Source organism: Oncorhynchus masou, chromosome 31, assembly GCF_036934945.1.
Source record: "Oncorhynchus masou masou isolate Uvic2021 chromosome 31, UVic_Omas_1.1, whole genome shotgun sequence".
Taxonomy (NCBI): domain Eukaryota; kingdom Metazoa; phylum Chordata; class Actinopteri; order Salmoniformes; family Salmonidae; genus Oncorhynchus; species Oncorhynchus masou.
This window is the reverse complement of record NC_088242.1, coordinates 58413825-58422520: the sequence shown is the minus strand read 5'-3', so window position 1 is coordinate 58422520 and position 8696 is coordinate 58413825. Positions and strand designations below refer to the sequence as shown.

The following is an 8696-nucleotide window of genomic DNA, read 5'->3' as shown; positions in this document are numbered from 1 at the left end:
TATCAGTGTCAGTATTGAGATGATTAAACAGATCAAGTGCACTAATCAAAAGTGTCTTTTTTTAAGTGAAAAACAGATGGCTGTTGGCATTCTCCTCCGAGCTCTCAAGTTGGTGTCGTGTTAACTTGCTGCACTTTTTATACCGTACTGCAGTGGTGAGAACCCACATAACGCTACGGAAATGTATCACTGAATGCCTTGCATTCTTGCCATTGGTCTCGGTGGCCTTAAGTGTTGGGTTCCCTGGGGCAGAGGAACCATGGTGCCGAGTCAGCAGCATCATGCACCGGCCGGGCCCAGTGTTTGTCCTTCCTCCTCCCTGGTGTTGTGTGCAGCCAGGCAGCCTGGATTTCAGAGCCTCACACATAGGCCCTCTGACGAGGACAGCAAATCCCTGGAACAATTGACCTCCTAGGGGGGTGATTGGTTCCTGGGTTCAGGTACACAACTAGCCCTATGTGGCACGTTCATGTCAGACTAGTCTTGGTTTGACACGCTTTACTGACTTTATAGTCCCCATGGGGAAATGTTGTTGCAGCATCATGTACGTGTTTAAATACAGTAGACAACAAATTGACAATACAAAATTCACAAGTTGCATTCAGTATATACCAATGAAAGAGACTAGCCTGCTGACCTTACTGGGTGGATAGGAACATTAGCCCGAGCTGTTTAAGAGGGATATCACACTTGGCACAAATGATTGCCTAGTTCTGTTTTCCTGCTGGGGGTGGGTGCTCTGTTTACAGTACAGGGCCCTGGATTTAATCAAACCGGTACACAAGACATGAATGCACTTGCACAGCAAGAAATAAATTAATTGGAGATTATTTTAGTTTCACACTGTTGATTGATGGCTTTTTCTCTGCCAAGGAGGGTTCAGATATGAGTATGAGTATTCACTTGTATCTCACTGTTATCTGTTTTAGTAACACTTTAATAACAGCTTTGTTATTGTGTAAAATTGAGTTTAGGGGTTATTGCTGCGACAAGTGGAATAAGGACCATTCGAAAAATGTGTCAACACAATATTATTACTATAGAAATACTACGCCGGCATGGAGCTTCGCTGAAGTTTTACCCCTTCTGTATAGCACAGTGCATCCTGTCCACATGACGCAGAAGAGACTCTTATTGGCTCCCGAGAAGCTAACAACAGTGTGCTGTTTTATGTTACCGTGCCAATGTGGAGGATTGACACAAGCTTATGACTGTTATGCATAGAAACCATAAGAAACTCAGATTATACAGTGAAAATTGATTTTAAAGGAACGTTCCCAACCTCACCAGTTTATAATTGAAGTCTGGGGAATGGCCTCCGGGGGGCTAGATGTCAATGCATTAAGCGTGGAGGTGACCACAGGGCTATTAATCTATGCCTACTTTGGCTTCATTAATGTTAAATAAAGACTAGGCTAGTCTATTATTAATATTGGTAGTAGCTAGTGTTATGTTGCCCAACTCCTTATACTTCTGGGTAGGCAACAGGATGGTCCTGACACCTGATTTCATTCAACTGAAATTGTGTAACACTGAAGTATACTGACCCCGCAGGTGAAGAAGACGGATATGGAGGTCCTGGGTTGGCATAGTTACACATGGTCTGCGGTTGGACGTACTGCCAAATTCTCGAGAACGGTGTTGGAGGCAGCTTATGGTAGAGAAATGAACATTCAATTCCCTGACAACAGCTCTGGTGGACATTCCTGCAGTCAGCATGCCAATTGCACGCTCCCACAACTTGAGACATCTGTGGCATTGTGTTGTGTGACAAAACTGCACAGTTTAAAGTGGCCTTTTATTGTCCCCAGCACAAGGTGCACCTGTGTAATGATCATTCTGTTTAATATGCTTCTTGACATGCCACACCTGTCAGGTGGATGGAATATCTTGACATAGGAGAAATGCTCATGAACAGAGATGAATTTGTGCACAACATTTGAGAGAAATACGATTTTTGTGCCTACGGAACATTTCTAGGATTTTTTTATTTCAGCTCAGGGAAAATGGGAATAACATTGCATGTTGCGTTTATATTTTTTGTTCAGTGTTGATGTAATGTAAACATAGCTTTGTAATTTTGACATGTGTCCCATCTCTTTCTGTTTGAGTCAGTATTTAGAAATAAAAAAAATTCTTCAAATGCCCTATTGAGTTCACCATCAAAATAAAGTGATTCAACTGTTCGTGTTACATTGAGTATCTGATACATTGTATAATTGATAAGCTGATACATTGTGTCAATCGTATTATTTCAGGTGGATGTAAAATAAAGGACAGCAAAAAATGTTCGTCTTCAATAGAGTTCAGCATGAAGTCTACCATTGAGCCCCTCCGCACTCCTCAGGAAAACAGTCGCCTCCATCCTCCCATGATCTCTCTCCTCTCTTCCCCCGCTCCATAGAATCCCTCAACGTCACAGCAGTCCTTCCTACAAGTTGGGCAACGACGGAACATCGTGAAAAGTGGACAAGTTGCTGCATGGATTTACGGGAGTTGCGTCGACAAGGTACAGTATTTCGCAATTATATCTAAGAATTGGCCATTCTTATGCCGGGTTTGTTGTGGTATGCAACATACTTTCCGTGTTTCCAAATGTAGCGCCGCAGCTCGCGATAACTGAACTACTAACATGTACAACTTAGTAATTGTATGTTTATAACTTCCGCTTTATACAACGCGCCCACTGCATGTTTATTGGTTTTGCTTTTGAAAAATATAATGCTTTGCTTTGAAGTCCTGTTGCGGTTATGGTCTTTCGAACGAACCTAAAGCAACGTAATGTTTCATTCAAAATGAGCGCATGTGTCTACGACGTTGTGGTTTTTGAGGACCTTAAGTTGTTTCTTACTGTCTTAGTTGCCATATAGTTTGCTCTCTATAAATTGATATTGTGCCAAGTGCCATGGTGGCAACGAGTGTGTATACCGATTGCAATGGCTTTCTTTCTCCTCGAAAGCATTTTTTATCTTTGCTCTAAACATTTGGCGCTGTTGGGGTGACCCCTGCTGTTTTGACACATGGATGTGGGGGAGGAACCGTTTGCAAGTATTTTGAGGTCATAGAGATAAACCTTTTAAAATTAACTAATTGGTAAAGTGGAAAACGGTGTACTAACAGAGTTGTAATTCTTCTATTATAGTATGTTCCAATTAACACGAACCAGGAATAGAAAAAAATCTATATTTAAAAAAAGGGTTATGCCTAATACAAAAAAAAAAAAATTAACAGGGAAAGTAAATTGCTTTCAAATACAGTGCGACATGACAAATCTCTCCCAAACAACTTCCACGTCATAAATCTGGAGATGAATTCACATGTTATGCTTGCTTATGCAACGAATGTTTTTTTTTAGAGTAGATCAGCTGACATTTCAATAACTTGACATTTTCATACTGTTGCCCTTATATTTTCAAAAGTAATTTAGGCCAATTTCATACATTCCTGGAGATCAAACATCATGATGTTTCAGGTCCTGAATGTGGCAGTGGTCTAAGACATTGCATCTCAGTGCTAGAGATGTCACTACAGACCCTGGTTTGATTCCAGGTTGTATCACAACCGGCTGTGATTGGGAGTCCCATAGGGTGGCGCACAATTGGCCCAGCGTCGTCCGGGTTATGGTTTGGCCGGGTTAGGTCTTCATTGTAACTAAGAATTTGTTCTTAACTGACTTGCCTAGTTAAATAAAGGTTAAATAAAAAATATATATTTTGAAGATGGATCCTAGACATTCAATCTGCCTAGAGTTTCAATTTAGGGATTGGAGTGACACATTTTCTCTGTTGTAGATTTAAAAGAACTGCTCCCAATGCTAGACGAATGACTGTAGAGCCATTAGTCAAATGGTCTGTGTTTTTTTCTCTGTTTCTATTTAAACTTCCCTGGCTGGAGAACAAAATAACAGGAACTAGGTAATGCACATTTTCCATGAGACTCATTCTGTAAACAGAGGTTGTCATATTACATGTGTATAAATGGCAATTACAACTAAAAGTTTCCAATGTTTTTAAATAGCCTATATATGGTGCTTTGGTTTTACCAGGAACTGAATGGCCAAACCCACAGTACTTACAAAGAGGATCAAAAGGTTAAACAGCTTCAACTCATGACAGAGGGACTTTTATTGTCTCTGTGGCCATGACTCACGCTACCTCCGTACAAAGGCCACTTGAGTGTGTTATTCGTGTATTTCAGTAAAATACAGACTTCCTTTCAGTCCTATTGCCTGAGTCGATCTCTCCTCTTCCATCCATATCAGCTTCTGCTCTGTTCTCAGCTAGTTACTGTGCAGTCCAGTTATAACGTCAGCAAATTTACATCTCACTTCCCAACCTATTCTTCCAGCCAAGGACTGATCATTACTTTAAATAGACTAGGGTTGTTTTATGATCCTGTTAATAATGTGATTTAGGCGAAACATTAACATCCAATAATCACTTAGCCTGCTAAGTAATATGCTGATTATCCCCTGGTAATAACACACTTATTAAAAAAATAATAATAATTGGATATGAAAAAAAAACAATCTTATTCAGAATATGCAATTAGGGACTGTGGGCAGACAAACACAGTATGTACAGTATGTTGGGCCATGTTTTTTCACCAGAGCCTGTAGTCGCCAATTGAGAGGGCCTTGGGTTGATCTTCTTAGGCCACATCTACTCCATCCTGAAGAAATGTCCTTCACCCCGAATGCTCCTGCCTGACCAGCTGCACTGCTCCCTAATGCTGTAGCGAGCAGGATAATCACACACCAGGCAAGCTGCTTAAAACTACTCAAGACCTTTAAACACACATTGATAGATAGGCCTAGTCAATATCTCCTGCTACTCCTTGTTGTTAACCACATTGTAGAAACATGTATTAGTGAAGTGTTGTTCCTAAGAAATAAGTTTAGCATGACCACTGTGAGTGAAATTAGCTCAATGCCTTTCACTGAGCTGAAAAACGTGTGTTTCAGTGGGCTTAGAGGCTATTCACTCCTCTAAGCTCTTCCTCCTGTTTAAAGCATTGTATGCTATACTGGTATCATATGATGCCATGAACAATCAGTGGTATGCAATCTACACAATGGTTGTCTAGCTTCTGAGAACTGCGTAGGCGGCTTGCATTGAAGTCTTTGAGAGCACTGCCTGTTCATGGAATTGGATTTCATTTTTTTTTTTAGAGACTTTTACTTGTTGTCCAGACAGAAAATATGTATTATTAAGTCCTCCAGTATCTGTTTCTTTAGCATTTTGTTGGCTAATATTATTGGCTAATGTTATTATTGGAACATTTTCTTTAATTTGATCCATAACATCTAGTTGCCTTTGTTGATTTTCTTTCCATATGAGACCTTATCTTTGACCACACTTGAATATTAACAATGGCTTTGGGTTGGAAGAAATCTGAGCCACTGGGCCCAAGCAGCTAAGACAGTTTTTACATTGACAATAGCAAAGGGATATTTTCGAGAAGTTCTCGAGAGACAATTTGTTGTGTAAACTTGCGAAATTATCACATCTCCAGCACTACCTGTGGAGGTCGTGCATGAGACTTGCCCAACAGTTGCCCCCCTGCAAGCAAGGCAGTATAAACAGAATTGTCTCGTTGAGCTCAACACTCCTACGGTATAAATGGTAATAGCAGAGCAGTGTTTTTTGAAACAGCTGAAATGTATAGAAATGTCCTTATATTTGAGACTTGTTTTTATTGAGTTTTAGTAACAGAATGTTTCATTCAGAAATTGTCACACCTGACTGCTGCACTGGGCCATGTAAAACTATGGAAGCCATTCCTGGAACAATTTTTTTTGTAATGTCAATACTATCTAAACATTTTGAGATATGTAAGTCAACATTTTGAGGTAGTAGATCACACAAATAGAATTTGTTTTTTCATTTGTAACATTCATGGAAGAACGACTGACCCCTGTCATTGAAACCACTGAAGTACAAGGCCAAACGCAGCACTGTAGGTATTGTTAGCAGAAAACACAATCCCCCATTATAGTGAATGGAAAAATGGCAATTACTGCCTCGAGCCTTCTTGGGTATAACGCCACAAGCTTGGCACTGTAACGGTTCTCGTCTGTTGAAGGAGAAACGGACCAAAATGCAGCGTGGTGGTTATTCATGTTCTTTAATGAAAAGGAACTCGACATGAAATAACTAACAATACAACAACAACAAACGGAACGTGAAAACCTATACAGCCTATCTGGTGACAACAAACACAGAGACAGGAACAATCACCCACGAAATACTCAAAGAATATGGCTGCCTAAATATGGTTCCCAATCAGAGACAACGATAAACACCTGACTCTGATTGAGAACCACTCCAGACAGCCATAGACTATGCTAGATACCCCCACTAAGCCACACACCCAACACCTAACAACACCCCAAGACAAAACACACCACAATAAACCCATGTCACACCCCGGCCTGACCAAATAAATAAAGACACACAATATACTACGACCAGGGCGTGACAGAACCCCCCCCTAAGGTGCGGACTCCCGGACGCACACCAAAACCATAGGGGAGGGTCTGGGTGGGCGTCTGTCCATGGTGGCGGCTCCGGCGCAGGACATGGACCCCACTCTATCAATGTCTTAGTCCCTCCTCCTCGCGTCCTTGGATAGTCCACCCTCGCCGCCGACCATGGCCTAGTAGTCCTCACCCAGAACCCCACTGGACTGAGGGGCAGCTCGGGACTGAGGGGCAGCTCGGAACTGAGGGGCAGCTCGGGACTGAGGGGAAGCTCGGGACTGAGGGGAGGCTCAGCAATGAGGGGAAGCTCAGAACTGAGAGGAAGCCCAGCACTGAGAGGAAGCTCAGCACTGATAGGAAGCTCAGGCAGGTAGTTGGATCCGGCAGATCCTGGCTGGCTGGCGGTTCTGGCAGATCCTGGCTGACTGGCGGATCTGGAAGATCCTGGCTGACTGGCGGATCTGGAAGAGTCTGGCTGACTGGCGGATCTGGAAGAGTCTGGCTGACTGGCGGATCTGGAAGAGTCTGGCTGACTGGCGGATCTGGAAGAGTCTGGCTGACTGGCGGATCTGGAAGATTCTGGCTGACTGGCGGATCCTGGCAGACTAACGGCTCTGGCTGCTCCATGCTGACTGGCAGCTCTGGCTTGTCCATGCTGACTGGCGGCTCTGGCTGCTCCATGCAGACTGGCAGCTCCTTGCAGACTGGCAGCTCCTTGCAGACTGGCAGCTCCCTGCAGACTGGCAGCTCCTTGCAGACTGACAGCTCTGGCTGCTCCATGCAGACTGACAGCTCTGGCTGCTCCATGCAGACTGGCAGCTCTGGCTGCTCCATGCAGACTGGCAGCTCTGGCTGCTCCATGCAGACTGGCAGCTCTGGCTGCGCTAAACATGCAGGAGACTCCGGCAGCGCTGTAGAGGCGGAAGGCTCTGGCAGCGCTAAACAGGCGGGAGACTCCAGCAGCGCAGGAGACGAGGAAGGCTCTGGCTGCGCTGAACAGGTGGGAGACTCCGGCAGCGCAGGAGAGGAGAAAGGCTCCGGCATCGCTGAACAGGCAGGAGACTCCGGCAGCGCAGGAGAGGAGGAAGGCTAAGGCAGCGCTGGAGAGGCGAGGCGCACTGTAGGCCTGATGCGTGGTGCTGGCACTGGTGGTACTGGGCCAAGGACACGCACAGGAAGCCTGGTGCGGGGAGCTGCCACCGGAGGGCTGGTGTGTGGAGGTGGCACAGGATGGGCTATACCGTGAAGGCGTACTGGAGATCTTGAGAGCAGTGCTGGCACAGGACGTGCAAGGCTAGGAAGGTGCACAGGAGGCCTGGTGCGTGAGGCTGGCACCATCTTCACCAGCCGACTAACACGCACCTCAGGACGAGTATGGAGCGCTGACCCAGGTGCCATCAAATCCCCGACACGCTCCGTCGGGCGAATTACATGCTTAAAGCACCAACACAGCAACTCCCTCATTTCTCTCTCCTCCAATCTCCCCATTAACTCCTTCACAGTCTCTGCTTCGCTCACCTCCAACACCGGCTCTGGTTCTGGTCTCCTCCTTGGCTCCTCATGATAAACAGGGAGAGTTGGCTCAGGTCTGACTCCTGACTCTGCCACACTCTCCCTCAGCCCCCCCCCCCCAAGAAATTTTTGGGGATGACTCTCGGGCTTCCTTCCGAGTTGCTGTGCAACCTCCTCATACCGGCGCCTCTCCGCTTTCTTCGCCTCCAGTTCTTCTTTGGGGCGGCGATATTCTCCAGGCTGAGCCCAAGGTCCTTCTCCGTACAATTCGTCCTCCCATGTCCATTCCTCTCTTTGTTGCTCCTGCTGTTGCTGTTGCCTGTTACCACGCCACTTGGTCCCGTTGTGGTGGGTGATTCTGTAACGGTTCTCGTCTGTCGAAGGAGAAGCGGACCAAAATGCAGCGTGGTGGTTATTTATGTTCTTTAATGAAAAGGAACTCGACATGAAATAACTAACAATACAAAAACAACAAACGGAACGTGAAAACCTATACAGCCTATCTGGTGACAGGAACAATCACCCACGAAATACTCAAAGAATATGGCTGCCTAAATATGGTTCCCAATCAGAGACGATAAACACCTGACTCTGATTGAGAACCACTCCAGACAGCCACAGACTATGCTAGATACCCCCACTAAGCCACACACCCAACACCTAACAACACCCCAAGACAAAACACACCACAATAAACCCATGT

At 45.0% G+C, this 8696-nt stretch overlaps 1 protein-coding gene across 1 annotated transcript in view; it reads left to right on the top strand.

Moving 5' to 3' along the window:
• Window positions 1–2277: 2277 nt before the first annotated feature.
• LOC135524187 (solute carrier family 45 member 3-like) overlaps window positions 2278–8696 on the top strand; it is a 49079-nt gene continuing 42660 nt past the window's right edge. Inside the window, exon 1 of the mRNA XM_064951493.1 lies at window positions 2278–2509. The gene's annotated coding sequence lies outside the window, so the exon portion shown is untranslated. The remainder of the gene's footprint in view (window positions 2510–8696) is intronic.